Source organism: Falco cherrug, chromosome 8 (assembly GCF_023634085.1).
Source record: "Falco cherrug isolate bFalChe1 chromosome 8, bFalChe1.pri, whole genome shotgun sequence".
Classification (NCBI taxonomy): domain Eukaryota; kingdom Metazoa; phylum Chordata; class Aves; order Falconiformes; family Falconidae; genus Falco; species Falco cherrug.
Window position 1 is genome coordinate 39210135 of NC_073704.1, and position 18200 is coordinate 39228334.

General features: G+C 39.1%; 1 protein-coding gene across 13 annotated transcripts in view; it reads right to left on the reverse strand.

Annotated features, from left to right (window-relative positions):
• Positions 1-18200, reverse strand: part of GTDC1 (glycosyltransferase like domain containing 1) — a 185747-nt gene that overhangs the window by 149963 nt on the left and 17584 nt on the right. Inside the window, exon 1 of one of the 13 annotated variants that reach the window (XM_055719346.1) lies at positions 12180-12243. The exons of the other annotated variants lie outside the window; for them this stretch is intronic. The gene's annotated coding sequence lies outside the window, so the exon portion shown is untranslated. Of the gene's footprint in view, positions 1-12179; positions 12244-18200 lie in introns of those variants that run through there. 13 annotated transcript variants of the gene reach the window in all.

Here is an 18200-nt window from a genome sequence, read left to right on the forward strand (position 1 = left end):
AAGTATAGCACACCTCGACTGTATCGCCTTGTGCCACCTTGCTCTCGCTGCTGCTTTGCTGTTATTCTTGCATAGCTGAAAAATCCCTAGATGCCAGAAGTCAATTTAGAGTGAACTTTATATTGACGGAACAACCTAAAGATGACCTAAACTGAGCTGAGAGTCCGAGCCAACAATAACTTAAGGCCCCTTCTCCCCTAAACATTAAACACCAAGAAGTTCCAAAACTTTTAGAAAAATGACAACTAAAACCTGCAAAAAACATGCTGTCACGGCTAAAGCCAGCAAAAGAAATAAAGGTTACCATCAGCCTGTTATTCAGGGACTGCAGAGAGAATTTTCAAGTAGGTAAAGTGTAATTACTCAAACTAGAAGACACTTCAGGTCAATCACCCAACTACGATAGAGAAAAAAACAAAGTTTAGCAACTACCAAAAGTCAATCAACCTTGACAAGAGCAAAAACTGCCCCTATGACACGACTGGGGAGAGAAAACCATCCACCAGCACTGCCAGTGCGGCTCCCACAGTTGCTCTGCGTACTCACCTCCAAATTTTTCACCCTGATCTTCGGCTAGCTGACAAAGTTTTGAGGTGCATTAGCCAGGAGCTCAGGAGAATCTCAGTCCTGACTTTGGTTCACAAAATGCTTATGCTGCACTTTTTCACTAAATTTAGCCATTCCAAAGAGATATTAAGAATCTGTCTGCAATCCTGTTAAAATGATCACTCTGTGCAACACTTTGTGTTGCTATCATTTTACTTCAAAGCAGAATTTGGCCCACTAGTTCTAAGTCAGTATTTTCCACCCAGAATTGTAAACATTACTTTCATTTCTTCATGTAAGTGATTGGTATGATTGGCAAGGAGTAGTTTCAATATTACAAATAATGAGGCAGCACAAATTCTAGAAAATGAAAACTTCCTGAGCAAAACTAACAGCCTCTTCAAACACTATTCATAATGTTTTGTTATTAACTATTTCCTCACTAAATGACTTTTTTTTAAATTTAGATTCACAGATATGCCAGGCTGCTAAATAAAACAGCAATTCAAAGACTGAAGACATTTTACACATGCTTTACAACTAATGAATTTCAAAAGTTGAAAGAGAACATTGCAAAGAAGTTAGTTAAAAACAGTAGTGAGATTCTGTAAATAGATTCAACTCTTCAAAAGAAAATCAGTCACTGCACGCAGCTTTAAAGCCAGTCTTTCAAGTTAGGATTAAACTAAACCTTTATTTAGAGAAATGATACTAAATAAAAAGTACAAAAGTTCCAAGAGTAAAAACAATACTAATCATCCCCAAAATACCCCTTTTGGGGGGGGACAAGAAGCTCTACAGGTTGCAACAGCACTGCTTGCACGAGTGGATTGGGAGCCCTACTCATTTTTTTCCATCCCTTGACTCTATGTGCTTATAGGAAGATAAACAGAATGACCCATCTTTGTGATGGGGAAATCTTTGTGACTGATAACAATACTAGGCAGATGAGTGGCTCACACTTAACTTACTGTCAGCCACATGTATGAAGTTATGCACAAGACTAAGACAAAACACCATTTAGCAGTACATGGTGGAATAAGGCTTTCATATGTTGTCATCTTTGATGCCATGATGAATTTTTTCTATTTTTTCCTTGACATAACATGAAGTCTAGAAACAAAATACTCTCTTAATTCATGGACTGATAATCATTGCTACACTACTGACACAGAGATGCACAGCTGTTTACAATCATTGAAGAAACCCAACCATTAGGATTTTCCCCCACTCCGAAAATATCTAGGGCTTCAGGTTTCCTCCAAGGTATCAAAGACCTAGTAATGTAGGCTCTTGCAAAGAGCCCAAAATGGATATCTCCATTTAAAGTGAAGCAGAGTTGAACATAAATCAGTAAGAGTAGCATATATCATTAAAATTTACTGGCAGCTAACACATAGGGTCCTTTCAAACACCACAAGAAAGCTGTAACTGTAGTAGTGAGTAGCAGTACCTGAATTAGCTTTATCTAGCTAGCAGAGATAAACACTAAAAGGCAGAAGGAAGCTTTAGCAACCAAGATAAACATTTTCCAAGAATGCACAGTATGTAATTACATTGCTGCCATATGCAAATCAGGTGTCACTGCATCTGCACCACCGCTGGTACCCACAATACCAAGACCAACTCAGTCTAGGTATGTTTAGCATATCTTTAAAACAACACACCTTTTATTTTGTGTCTGAAGACCTATCCTTTGATTTGTTGAAATGCGAATATAAAAAAAAAGCAGAAATCCTTACAAAGGAATGATAATAGCTAGCTGCTTTGATACCTATGGCTACATGACTAAAACCAAGCAATTCAAAGAAACAACTAATTCAGTTTAAAGTTGCAAAGTTATGTGGTTGGTTTTGGTTTTTTTTTGTGGTCTTTAACTTATCTGCAAGGCTCTTTCATCCAATTTTGTAAGAAAGTGTAAGCAGACATTCTGAATTGATTATTACAACTTTAGGATGAGTGACACTTGACTGAAAAAGTAAAAGGATGTCAGTTTTCTTTGTTTTCATTTTCAAAGAAGGAACACGAAAATACTCTTCTCCCTTCATGCTGTTCTTCTATTCAAAAATGAAAATTAAAGATTGTGGTTTGGGGCCACAGTCTTGGCCTCCATCCTCCCTCCACAATGACCAAATACATAGAAATATTTGCCTGATAGTTTAGGTAAAATTTGTCAGCGGTCTGGACAATATAAGCTGAACATAAAGTCTTATTTTACAAAAATTAGGTCACATTCCTGCACACAGGATGTCTGCAATATTTGGTCCAAGTTACCTGTAGCCTATATTCTTCCAATGCATTAGAAGCCACCAAAATACCACATGGCTCTTCTTTGCTGCAGCAATTCAAGAAATTCAGGGGGTTTTATTTTTCTTTCTAAAATTTATGTTTTGATCCTAGCAATTCATCTTGTGCCATAAAATGTTTATGGTTTCAACTTGTATGGAGAATTCAGCAGCCTTCAGAGATCGAAGGGCCATTCCTACTGTCAAAACTGTAAGCTTCACAATAACTTAATTTTCATTAGTTTCACAAAAGAGATAGAAATACGTAAATCTTTTAGCTGCCAATAGCCTTACAGAATAAAAACACGCAACACCAGCCAGTGAGTTTTTGCTGACCACAGAACACACAATTAGCTTTTGTCAAATGCTTTTAGAACGGTGCAGTCACTTGTCCATTTTTAAGACTATAATTCAATTGCTAAAAAAATTGTAACCTAACACAAAAATGCAGCTTTTCTAAGAAGTTTAAAAAAACCTTCATCTACTTTCAATATAAAAGATAAAAACAATTCAAGTCATTATTTCCTCTTCAGGCTTCCCTCCTAGGTGCAGAGAGGGGCTTTAGTTTCCACCAAGTCGAGATGAACCAGTTGGCCTAGAAAGCTCATTCAATGCTGCAAAGCTATCATGCCGAAAATCCAGGTTTTATGTCTAAACTTTTATGCCCCAGGTTGGCCAGGATCAAGAGCTCTACAGGGGCTCTGTACATCCATCCTCAAGAACAACACTACTTCAGTTTCTCACTCTCATCATTTAAATAAATTACATTGATGGGTTATTCAGTGATTCAGGTAAGTACATAGTACCTGGAAAGCTACCTAGTGAATCCTTTAACCTCATTAAAATCTGGATATTTGCTGTAAGAAAGGTTTTTTAAGTTGGAGGCTTTCATTTTCAGCTACTTCTTCCTGAAGAAATAAGAAAAACAAGCCTCTCTCTGATCTTGGCGATAAAATTGCTTCCTACAGATCTGCACCTTTATCTGTTATAGGGTCTCTAAGCCAGTATAAGTTAAATATCCCTTAAGTGAAGGGATGTGTGTGTGAACATATATAAAAATATATATGTATACAAAGTCCATTTTTTGAATACTTTGAGCCCATGCTAAGTAAGGTTTTTTAAATTGTTTCTAACTATGCCCCTATACACATCTAAGATATGGTTAGAATTGCCCTGCTACATAAACGTATTCATGGAAAAATTGAACAGAAGCAACAACAACAACAACAACAAAAAATCGCATAAAACAGAAGAGTACAAAACAAGACAGAAAATTGGTATTTTAAGATTTACTTTTGCAAAAGCTATTCTGGCTACACCAGAATCCTACCAAGCATGCTGGCTCAGATGAACCTGCAACACATACGCAGGTTCTAGCCAGCACCGATACAGCTGTTGTCTCCTAGCAAGCATCTGAGTAACTACCCCTGGTTGTCTCATTTAAAAAAAAAACAAAAAAACACACCCAAAAAAACACACCGAGAGAGAGAGAATATACTGTTAGAAAGTATGCCAAAACTGTGAGTTATTGAGACTACATACTGGAAATCACCTAGAAATAATTATTAACTCTTTACTAGAATCCTGTGAAATTTCCAGTAGATAACATTCAAATTCAAGCTGTCAGGAAAAAGAAAACAGAAAAAGAACATAGCCTATGTATAAACACGAGTACATACAATGCACCAATTCAAGTTCTACACTTGCCTTCTCTTCTGCATGGGAAAAGCCCATGCTACACCTCGCTGAAAAAATATAGCAATCTTCTCCCACACCTCAGCCACTTCCAGACCAAAGTGCAGCATGACATTTGATATGCACGCTTTCGAGCTGCGCTTTGCAAGCCTGTGGTAAAGTCCTTTTTAAAGATGATGTGAATTACAGGTATGCAGATGGAAGTGCTCGGAGGGGTTCTAGTTTCAGTCTCTGAAGTACCTTCATGGCAGTAACCACATGATTCAAAACTGTCTGTACTCATTGCTGCTATCATTTGAACACAGGATATCATTTTGCTTTGCACTAAGACATATTCCTCAGGTTTTAAAGTGCTACGTTTTCATAATTCAGCAAAAGAACCCAAGCTTCTAGCAACAGCACCTTGAAAGAGCAATGGAAGACTCTAATTTTTTCTGGTTTTGAATTAAGTTTTACCATTTCTAAGCCTCCAATAATTTTAAAAAAATCTTTCTCCATCAGCTAGGCTTCCATTAGGCTTTTACTTGTGAAAAGTGGCCTTGTTAAAAACAAAATGCATTCCAATGTAAAACATAGTTGCACGTCCTTTGTGAAATCTGACCACAGAAGAAAAAGGTACAAAGTCAGAAGGAACTGCTTTCAAATAACAGGAAGGCATCAGAGACAGTGCACAGAGGCTCCCCACAACACAGCCAGTCATCACCGCTCCAGCTTCAGCCCACCACTTCTCCAGAGGGGATGAAGACAAGCTGAACACTCAGAAGGTGCAATGGGAAGGCCTTGCGTAGGAGAGCAGTAGTTGGGAGAAGTCCACAGTACAGGACAGTCCTTGGAGGTACTCGTCCTTCTAGACCTGAGCACCCAAGAACAAAATGATCACTTTATAATTCTGCAACCCCCATGCTGTCTTGCATTTTTACCAGCACCACAGTGCAAAGGAGCCAACAGCTGAGACGCACCCTGAATTTTCTTCTACACTTAGCGACAACCCTTGCATATCAAAGCCCACACATGAAAAATCACTAACGTTTATGGAGCCACTTAACTGCACACTGAAGCTTGAAATGAGTTACAGGTGGACAGGTTGTAATTACCCGCTATATACCTGATGCAAATGAATAACAAACTGGAAGTTCGTCCCCTCAGAGTGGCACTGGTGGTCTCCATCTAACCTCCACTCATCCCAACAAACACCTGTCTGCCCTTGGACCCACTATTGCTTTCCATGTGCTAGTAGTATCTCAGTGCATGGCCCACCCCTATGCTCTACCCCATATGAATTTAAGCACGATAAATGTCTTTTAGAAAAAGTACCTAAGCAGCTTGCAGCCACATACTCAAAATAAGAAGCTGAAAGTCTCATGGAGTTACAATGATACTCTGGTACCTAAATGTTTAAATCAATTCTAAGAACAGCAGTTCAGCAAAGACTCTCAAAAACTTTCATAAATCCTATCCTGTACAATGTCAATCATAGTTCTGTCTTCACAACATACACAATTTTTACAGTTTACGGTAAAAAAATATGCAATGTGTAATACTTGTGTGAACCAACATTTCCTTTTCCCCCCCAAATCACACCAAGTTCACTCACTTGGGGACTGGATCAGAGGCAAGAGAGACACTGTTCTTTACGTCAGGCTGTTTCTCCCCACTTCTGAACAGGCTGTGCTACCTGTCCTCTCCCACCTGCTGATACATACCAGATGATGATACTACTTTAAGTTCATGGGACTTTTACCTCTGCCCAACTCACGAGGCTACTGTGAGCCCTGCGTATCTGTGCAAGAAGCAGCCTCAGAGGCATTACAGATCTTCACCATCTGGCAAAACCCCTGCATCGAGAAAGCATCGTGGTGGCTGTAAGCAATCTGTGGAAGTAGTAAAGGGCCTGGAGTTTGTTGTTTACTCCTGTATTTCAAATTTAATTAAATCTGAAACATGGCAGAATTTAGGACACAAATAATTAAAACATTCATCATAAATACATTCATAACTTTATCTATAATCCTTGGCATTTGATTTCATGTGAATAACCAAAAGTCTGTTATTTCCTGTAGTAAGTTACGATTTATGTCTTCAGCCTCTTTCCTCAATCTCACATGTATCATCTGCCTGAAAAAAATCCACCTGTGTGCCCAAGCTATGGGTATAAAACCTTCCCCAACCATAGCGGATGGTAATACCACCTACAAATTGCAAACACTGTAGTACTTGAAAGGTTTTCTTCAGTGTTTCCACTCTTTGGCAATACCTAAAGGAAAAAGCACTACTCAAGAACTAGGCTTTCCAAAACTCTACTTTTTCAACAACTTTTCCTTATGGCTTCACTATTGCACTGGCTGCCACTGAAAACAAATTAGGCAAGTATTTCCTACATTACACTAAGAATGACATAGCATTAATTGCCTAAGAAAAACTTTTCTTTTGTATTTTTAAAATTTTGTAGGCTGCAATCAATTTACTTACTCCCTAGAGACACCTGACTACTCAACTGATAGTTTTATAATATTCCTATTTTATTGTTATCAAAGAGACTGAGTGAAGAACGATAGGGAAAACCCCACATCTTTACAATAAAAAGCGGCTGCAAAACAGCTTCTTAACAAGACATTTTCTAAGCTTTAAAAGTAAGAATTCCCTGAAAAACCTAGGCGCTAGGAACATAAATAGCTACTGTAAGGAAATGGCAAGGTAAGGGAGGAAAAGAGTATCACAAGCATCAAACAAGCCAATAAACACTTCATTAGAATAAATGGACTGTAAAAGTTCGAACAATCTCCGTGCTATGGAGACCTCAAATAATGCTTCTACAACAGACAATTACAGTGCTAGCACACTTCTGGTGCCTCAGAATCAAATACACAAATCAATTAGGACACCAGAGGAAATGTTTGTCAATATAAGCAACACAATCTAAGAAATAACTTGAATTCTCTGCTGTCTCATAAGAGCAGATGCTGCAGCCCTTCCCTCCTTGCAGCCTGTAATACTGTCTTTCATAACTTGACCACGTATTTTAATTTAACACATCGGAGCCTAAAACCTTTAAGCTTGTTACTCTTCCATCAAATTCAGTACAAAATGCCTGATGAGTTCAGACGTTATTGGAAAAGAAAGAGGAAAGGAGAAGGAACAGCACTGACACACACCATGTCACACCGGCTTCCTAGCTTACACAGACCAGGCTTGGAGCAGTTTTAGATGCACACAAGCTGTACAGTGCATGGCCCACTCCTATGCTCTACCCCATATGAAATTGAGCACGATAAATGTCTTTTAGAAAAAGTACCTAAGCAACTTGCAGCCACATATTCAAAATAAGAAGCTGAAAGTCTCATGGAGTTACAATGAGACAATGCACACAATGAAGTACAAAGCCTTCCATTCAGAGAGCCAAAGCCAGCTGGTTAAACGTTACAGACACTGGGGAGGGGGGATCCCTCCCTTAAAATACTGACTGATATGTCCACTACATGCAAAATTCACAAAAAAGTGATCAGATTTTCATTTTATTTTTAATGCACAAGTGAGTGTCTTTTACACTTGAAGATACAACTGAATTTATTAATTCTCAGTGTGAGAAAAACTGATTTCCCCCACCAGATGTGCAAAAAACCAGTCCCAATTCACTGTTGACCACCATTAGTTTGAACAGTGGAATTCCATATTTTTATTTTTGGGGGGAGAAGGCAGGGCGGTAAATAGGAGATACAGATCTGACTGGCCACACATTTTTGGTCATCTCTTCCTACGTCACTGTAGGGCCCACCTGCCTCTCAGGTTTGTCACTCCTGTACAGCCACATGAAGCCAGTCTACTTGAATTACAAGTACAGCACAATTGATAAGAAACATACCTTGTTCATGACCTTAACATTTCCTACCTCTGTTGCCACTATGCAAATCCAAGTTGTGATTAAAAAGCAGAACGAGAAGCCAGCAAACACGTGGCCAGTCTTCCCTTGAAGGAAAAATCCCTTCAACTCCCAAAACCAGCCACCTTACCAGACTTACCATACACTGGAAGCACAATGTGAACTGTACCATCATTTCAGGACAAGCACAGGAGAAATCATTAGCAGACATTTACTAAAATCAAGAACTCCATACCCATTGAACCAGGCACAAAAAGCCATCAAGTCTCCTTATTTTATACAGCCATACAATCAAGACAGACAGAGCAAGGTAGACCCCAGATTGCACACACTGAAGTCTTTATTGCAGAGTACCTGCTCAAACAGGCATCGCACGGAGAGGTAAGAAAAGTTGTTTAAACTTGATCCATTAACAGTCTTCTGAAAAGTAGCACCTTCACAATTAAGAGTATCATCCCACAAAGCATAGGATGAAGCTGAACTAATGAATCTACTCTGGAATTGATGATACTCTGCATCAACAAGTGACCCACAAAAAAAGAGACAACATACTGCAAGAGCAGGGAGCCCAGGGCTCCACCTCTACACTGAATTATTGGCTATGAGCCACTGAACTCCTGCACCTTGTTTCCTGCCTGTCAAATGGGGTATTATACACTTTCCGTTTTTCATCTAAGAAACACATCATATTTATCAGAATATTTATCAGAAGCACCATTTACCTGCATCCAAAACTGGGAGGAGTAAAATACCAGGCTGTGCTGCTTTAGACGTCTGCAACACAGCAGTTTGGGAATCTTGCCTATGGATCCCAGTGGTGAGCTGTACCTTTTCCCATCCGTTCTATCTGCTTCAGCCCCATGGACAGACAATAAAGTGCAATTTTCCCAACTGTAATAGCATGGGGGGGGGGGGGGGGTGTGTGTGGAGGAAGGAAGAGAAAAAAGATACGAGCTCATCTGGTCTAACTTTCCAGCTGGTTTAGGCTAAGAAGCTTTGTCAAAATACTACATCACCCAAATATTTATCCCAAATACTGTCCTTAGTCTGGTAAGATCTGGGAGATGGTGGGGGAAGGGTGGAAGACTTCACTTGAGCTAAAGGCAAAAGACAGGAGAATCCACAGTCACCTAGACCCATTGATCATCAAGAGCAGGTAGGTCCATTTACCTCACGCTTGATCAAATCCCATGATGGAGGAGGTAGGTGAGCCTTGCCTCCTCTCCCCCAAGATTCCACCAACCTGACCTGCCATTATAGGTCCTCTCTACAGGAGATGGCCACCAGTATCATTCTAAGCATGTCAGGAAAACATCCCACCCCACCAGCACTCAAGACAACATACCAACAGCTGCCTTGCAGTGCTGTGTAAGTGAATGTCAAGGTTTTACATGATTGTCTGCTTCATGGTGTCTTTTGTATACCCAAAGACTGCACTAGCCCTTTCGCCATGGCATTATAGTCACCACACAGCTAATCACACAGAATCGGGGAATGGATGAGGTTGGAGGAGACCTCCAGAGACCAACTAGTCCAAGCCCTCTGCTCAAGCCAGGTGTCAACTACAGCAGGTTCCCCAGGACCACGCTGAGTTTTGAGCATCTCCACAGATGGAGACTCCACAGCCTATCTAGGCACCTTGTTCCAATGTTCAGCTGCTACAGTAAAAAACTTCCTGTGTTTAATTTCCCATATTTCAGTTGGTGCATGCTCATCTCTAAGCTAAACTATCCCAGCTCTCCCTACCTCTCCTCATATCATACCTGTGTTATTAAAACAAGGTTTCCCAACTCAAGTTTTAGTGTATTTTGATGACTGAACTACATGACTAACTGTGGATATATTCCTCCAGTATACTTTGCATCATCTGAAAAATAAAGCAGCAAAAATTAAATCACCAACAAAACTACTGATTAAGCGTAACTGGGCCATAAACAGACTGGAGACTCACTTGATGTAGGTGTTTCACATCCCATTCAAAGTTACGCTGTAAGCAACAGGACATTTTTAATCTTTTCTGTGTCTCTGCTACATATAAACCAAGTTTTTATATCAAAATACTATGTTCCAATAATTTAATGCTTTAAAAGAAATTAGTTTAATATAACAACATAGGCCAGACACACAATCCTATTAAAAAAAATATCAGCTTTGTCTCATCACAAAGCCTTCTATCATGAAACCATAGTGACCAGCATTTCCCCACCCCCACCCCAGCTTTTAAGCCTTCACTGACAGAAGTCCAAGTTAACCTTTACTTTACTTTGTCCTGGGCTAAATCCACTTTCCTGGGCAACATCCTTTTTGTCCTTTTAAATATAAAAATATAAAAACTTTTTGGAAGTCTTCCAGTACTTTGAAAGAAACACATTTAGAAGATATGCAACGGTTAACATGAGTGGTTTTAGAGGCTCCTGAGACAGTTCTCAAATCTATGATGTGATGTCCAGATATGTTTATATATTTTTTTTATTTAATAGTTAATTTTAGAAATCACGCCTATACCACCTTTAGCAAAGTGGGTGTGAACTTTCTACTTCAAACAGAAAAATGACACCAGAAAGGAGAAAACACTATAATAAAGTGCATAAGCAAATTACATTAAAAAAGGCCAAAAAAATTACATTAGAATAGTACAAGTTTATTCTTAATGATGTCTAAGAGAAAGAGCTGACTGTTTATGAGACACACTGAAAATGACTATTTCGCCCTGTAGATGGCTGCCTTGAAGCCAGAGGACCACCTGCATCAGACACAAAGATCAGAAGATTGTGATGTTTATACACCTAGAAGTTGATATCCGTCCACTTCTCAACTGCAAGTTAAATTACATGTTTCTGCTTACTTCTCAAAGTGACAAGGCTTAATACTTTTTTACTTCAGTCTTCACAGAAGAACTTAAGATTCTCCACAGCAATGAACTTGTAGGTTTTCAACCCATGCTTTCAAAGAGTTGGGTAGAAATAGGATGGGAAGATAGTTTTCAAAACATAAATTCAAACTGACAAAGTCTGAGGTCTTTTCCTATTGAATACTGGTAGAACTAGTTGAAATAGCTCCCGAATCACCTGCAGTTATCTTTGAAGGCTTGTGGAAGTCAAACAAGCTCCCAAAGACATGAAGTGCTAGCACAAACAAAACTTATTCCAAAAAGAGAGGAAAACAGAGAAATTAGGATTACAGACAAGCAATCCTTACTTCCATACCAACAGGTGGTGATTTATTTGTACACACCTAAGAGAACTGGCCAGTCAAGATTCATAAAAGGGAAAGAAAAAAAAAAAGTCACATCAAATTACTCTTAATTTTCCCCTCTGACAAGAAACACATCTTGACCTCAGCAAGGGGTGGTTGGTTTTTTTACAGAACATTTTAGGAAATAAAAAAAGAGGAAATACAATCTAGGTTATACCACTAAGATGCGGGAACATCACAGGATGCAAAACCATGATGTGGGAGTAAGTACCAGTAGTCTGCTACGAGAATGGCAGAGCACTGCAAACAGGCAGGAATCTCTCCTCAGCCCAGCATGCTTCAGTATTTTCACTGATGGCTTGCCGAGTATACACTTGAAAATCTTAGCAACACTGAGCCCTGGGAAGTGTTACAAGCAAATACTAGAATTATAATCTCTCTTCAACTGGCATGCCACTTTTGATTTGAGAGCTCGAACCCTAAGAGAGAAGTTTAGCAATTAAATTTTAAATTGTGTTCTTTTACCATTTTTTTTATATGTATATTTAAGCCATGAGTGATTCAAACAGGTTTCATCCTACCTGAAAACAAGAGATGAACAATTCTCAGGATCCTTCCACATCGGATTTCTACAGGTGTAGCACGCACCTACACTGAAACAATGGCAAGGGAATAGAGAAAAATACATGAAGAGATGCTTCCACATCAGGGAAATAGCACACAGGTCCCAGCACTGCAGAGGCACAGATGACCAGCCCCCACAGATATCTTGCTAAACTTCACCAGTTCTGTCCTCCAAACTCTAGTTTTTCCAGGCTGAACCTCAATGCGGAATGAAAGAATTCAGAGGTAGTTCCGAGTAAAGGATATGTAACGCTCCTAACTCCCTATGCAGGCTGTTCTCCGAAGAGATAATGCTCAGTCCAGTGTTTAAAAGACAAGAATTTTAAAAAGTTATGAAGAAAGCAAATAGTACTCTTCTCTAATAGCTACGTATACACTGCAGCTCTTCAGTTAGCCAATTAGCAAAAACATTAAACCATCAAACTTGCATCATTTTTACAGCATGTAAAAAAAATGTTTTTATATATATATTATGATTTTAAGAAGTACAACAGAGTGCTACTGTAATCTTCTAGTTATATTTTTGTTAGTTTTTACTGTCAAAACATTTAAATGATGAACTTTATTTGAAGAGGACTAATTATAATGTATTCTCTTTGGGGAACAAGAGTTGAGTATCCTAGCATCAATTAAATGAAATGCGCTCTCCTAACTTAAGATTAAAAACTAAAATGCAGCCAAAATAAGTTTCTTCCTCACATCTGTCAGATCACAAAAGCATCCAGTACAACAGGATAATATTGCCAGAAAACCTTAAGACTTGCAAAAAGATATTATTTTGTGTATGTGGCTTAGCTCCGAAGCTAAACCAGAAATGACATCCCAGCTTAGGGTAGTAAGCCTTTTTGCCAATGAATTTCTTGTAAAGTCAACAATTATAATTTATTCTGATCCTTTGTGTCACCATATTAGTAGTTATTTTTCAGCAATCCCAGAGCAGCAACAAATAATGCCATAGAAGAGGACTGATATAATTACAGGCTGAAAAAGATAGGCCAGCACCCTTACACTCAAAACTACCCTCCGTGGCTCCTTCATACCCCATATGTTGCTAATAAAACTGTTTGAATCATACCTATGAGACAGTTTTACTGATATTGTATCAGGTCCCTAGGTTCTTTGTATGAGATACGATGTCACTAGCACTATAACTATGCAAATTTTGTGATACAGGATCCCACTGGACACAATATTACATACGTAATTCGCAGTATGAAACCGTGCATTAACAATAATTCTAGTGTTATATAAATGAAACCACTATGTTTATTGAAAAACTCACCACACTACAATGAAATCAAATTTTAAAAGCAATAAAGAGCTACTGATGTGCCCATAGTAAAGATGGCAACATTGGTATTTTTCACCCAAACAATGTAAATTTTGCTTTGTGTTCACATGACAATGCTTTACAGAAACTTTTAGCACCAACACTGAATAAATGCAACTCCCTCCCCCCACAATATTAATTAATGACTTAAAATAGGAACCTTCTGAGCCCCATTTTTAGAAACAATCATGTGATTTTCAGCAAGAATCTGAACTGTATTCACGTGCAAGCATGCTTCTCGGTTTCTACTGCTAATAAAAGAATAAATGATAAATAGTAATAGAAAAGAACTGCAGCAGTAAAAAAACAACAGCTTGGGGATAATAACATACATCGCACTGAAGCACCTCAGAAGTATCATCCTCTGGTCAGAAAACACCTGCGCTCTAATTCTGCATCTGACTTCAAATATCTGTATGACCTCAGGCAAATAACGCTTCTTCCTAGCTCACATCATGTGCCTTAAGGTCTCTTCTAATTTCCTGCATAAGAATGCAGTCAGTGCTTCATATCCATATTTGCAAAAAGGCATGTCTGAAAGACCTTAAGTGTTGCAAGAATAGACAGCAGAGGTGCAAACAAATCTCACAGTACAAGCGGCTTAATATACATTCCTCTTTTTTGTGTTCCCAGTGATTTCTTCCCTCCACTATAAATGTCTTGGTTTGCTGCAGGTGGGGAATACTGGGGGCTTGTAAGAAGTCTATTTTTAAAAGAAATCTAAGAGAAAGGTAACAGGCTAGCATGATAAAGTGAGTCTGGTAAAAAGCCAGACTTAGGAGATAAAAGTACGCTATTTCATCAAGGTGCTGGGAGAATTAATAAACCAGAGAATTTTGTAAAGTAAGTTGGACAGTGAATTTCTATAGTAAATTGCCCAATATGTACAGGAAAAAACCCACAGCTCAGTATTCCTTGGAAGTATTTTTAATGCCTGCAACTACAGATAGAAAATGTAAGTGACACATACCACAACTAGCTAAGAAATCTCACACTGAGAAGCATTGACTTAGTTATAACTGATGCAAGTTTTTACTTAATGGAAGAAAAACAGAGTTGTATCCAGGCACTCAGTAAGCAAGACGATGAACTGACTGTTTCCTATGAGTACAGCTTGTGGGCTTCTACTACAAGGGTAGTTTAAGTGGTAACTTTTCCTGAAGTTTTCCTTGACACCATCCTCTGCGCAATACAAAAAACATAGTAGTTTTATTCTCTATTTAAAAATAAACAAATAGCAGCTTATGCGACATCTTAATGAGGCAGAAAGTTCACACACCATCCCATGAACATTCTGCCCTCTGGTATTGCTGCTACATTTTACCATCATACAATTCCGAGAGAATTATATACCTATTTTCAAAGTTTGAAATAAACCCCTCCTCCCCAAATATGGCCCAAAGCTGTTATGGAGCAACTTATTTTTAGAAAAAGCACTTATGCAGATACTTAATTTTAATTAATAGTCTCACTGACTTCAACATTTGCACAGCAAGACAACTCCACGCTCCAATTAAAGTAGGCACGTAAATGCTTTGCTGATTCATGGCCAAAAGCATGACAGGAACATCATTATATAAAATGCTTGTAAAATTTAAAGAAAAGAAAAATAACAGCAACGTCTCCCTCAAACAGAGCGTTAGAAACCCTGTAAAACTCACAGCTTGAGCAGAACTTACAGGTTGCTGAATATATGAATGCTAGGAGCTAAGAGGCTACAAAACATTCAAAGAAATTATTTCAGAGTGGGCAAAAGAATTTTGAGGAACCGTCTTAATTACGTGGAGACTGTATGAGCCCCAGCTCTCCATCCTTGGCATCTACTCTCTGCCCAGACGGGGTTTTCAGGAGTTGACGATTCTCTACCGGTAGGCTGGAGGCAGCTGCACCTTCACCACTGATGCCTTGCTCTCTTTTTCCATTGTTCACATCACAGATAAGCCGATTGCTTTCCATAATTAATTACATCTAGCTCAGTTCCACCACAGGTCACACTGAACATCTTCAGCATTCACTTCCAGGGAACAGCCACTCTGAGTTGCAACACTGCCTAAAATAATATACCTATAATAAATCTAACTTTGAAGTAATATGACACACAAGAAACACTAGTTGAGTTTTGCTTGCTACCTACGTAATATAAAATTGTAAGCTTTAATTTTTAGGCAGAATCCTTAAAGATAATCCATAAAAAGAGGTTTTGTTGAAATACTCTCTGGTCCTATTTATAAGTAAAACTGTGGCGCTTGATGGCCTGTGACTCACCACTACACACTCATAATTGTAGAAGGTTAAGTGTAAGATGACCTTCATTCCAGGACAGCCAAGCAATACTTAAAAAGTAATCCTACACACACTTCTATTACAGCATCAAGAAAGTTACAGCTGATAGCAAAACTGAGTTGAATGTAAAAACTGGAAAGCAGTAGCCACTAAGAGTTAAACTGTTTAACAAAACACTAAGGATGAGAAGTGGCTTCCCAAATAGCCTGCTTCCTCTCTCCTGCACCCTGATGAACAACTAGGTGCTGCGCAATGAATTTGGCTGCTGGATGATGGGGCAGGCAGAAGCCACAGGGGTTTGCTGCTAACTGGGGTGTTCACCTCCTCAAGACACTCCTCTGGGCGTGAATACCAGTGCAAACCTCCAGCCAGCCCAGAACAAACACCTCCTCACAATACATACTCCAGGAAACCACTGAGCTAAAGACTCTTCCACTTGCAAAACCTGCAACAGCAACATTCACCACATGAGGCTTAGCATCGCACAGCTATGCTACAACGTGAGCAGCGAAGAGACCCAAGTCACCTCTTCATCACCTAGTCCAGCAGGAAGAAGATAGCCTAGGTGACGGACAAGAAACAAAACTGACACAGAAGTACAGGCAGAAAATTAACATCTGAGCAGTTTTCTACAGGACCAACTTAGACACAGGACAGCCGATTAGCTGCAGCCCGGCATTAGGCTTGCCAGGCTGCCCTGCACACATAAGGTAGCACACACGAGCTAAAATAAAGCCAGGCCAAACCTGACTTGGCTCTGCATAGCGCCAGATTGAGCGTTTCTCCAACTGTTTCACACCTAATTTACGGAGCATATTATCCATCCACATATTCGCGAGATCTAACCTGAGAAGTGACTAGAATCAAACTCAGTTCACTGACTAATGCTTATGTGAAACACAGAAAGCAAACATAACACAGTGGAACATAACAGAAGAAAATGCATTATTTTTATTCTGACTCCATTGAGCAGCCTAGTACTTTTGAAGGATTAATGAAAAAGCTATCAAGAAATAATACAGAAAAAGAATGCTGATTCTCGGTGAACACACCAATGCATGAGAAACTGCAGAGACCTTTTTGGTAGTAGAGAGTGAAGCCAGGACATTCCAAGAACTACACGGACACATGAACTTGCCCTCTTGACCCAGAATCCCAGTTTATTTGATTTTTATAGAACAGCATTTTGATACTTCCTCCCTGCATCACAGACTAATACTCCTCAATTAACAACACAACACTGTCATTATTCTCACAAAATCGGCAACACTTTTTTCACACCAAGATTTAATAAAGAATAGAGAACTCTGCCTAAACATCCAGGACAGAAAGCATTTACCTTAAAATTTACAATAATTCACTTAAGAGAACTGGTCAATAAGCATATGTAAACACATCAGGACTATTTCCACAAACTTTACTTGTTAAACAGGACACAATGTTTCATTTACAACTGTTATTTTTTAATCAGGAACTGAATACAAGTCCAGGAAGAGCAGGAATAAGTAAGTTTCTAAACAAACAACTTACACAGTTGCTTTTTAACAGGAACAGACAAAACATTCCTTAAAGTCTCATTTACAAACCAAAGCTGACCTCAGGCATCACATTCAGTATGTATGAGACAACCTACGTAGATACTGACCTTAATACTACTACAGGGGCAAATTTCGCACAAGGAAGACATGCTTTTGAACAAATGTTTTCCAATGTATTAGGCATACAGAAGCTTTTTTCTGCATCAAGAACCGCATGTCACATTCCTTAAACCGTTTCTTTTCTTGACCAAATACACTGTGGACAACCTACAGAGGATGCCCCTCAGTGTTCCTCTTTGAGGTTCTCATCTACAGTTTCCACTAACAATGAAAACTACGTGGATTATTCTTCCCCCTCAAAAATCACAGTCACATTTAGAGTTGGCCTTCCTAAGCTCACGTGCCAAAAAAATACCCTAAGTGATTAGAGACTTTCAACACTAACAGAAGCTCTGATAGAGATTTTTATTGGGTTTAAATCAAGTGCAGATCCACAGCCCACAGTAACACAAAAGCAGGGAAAGCAGAGGATGACAAGCAGCAGGAACGGCTATATGAGATGCGTGACAATCCAGGAACAAAACTAGCGAATAGTCTGACTTAAAACACAAATGGGAAGAAGAAAACACTAATTCCATACTTACCAGGCTTCCTAGAACTACCGATGCAGAGTCTGTATGCTCTCTCCACACACACGTACTCTTAGATCCCTTCATCCCATCTGGAGCTACAACAGGCAAAAGGAATAGAGCTGGCCCACCAAAACATACCATGTTTTCAACCTCACCCGAATGCTTCACATGTTCCACAGCAGATCCACTAAATCC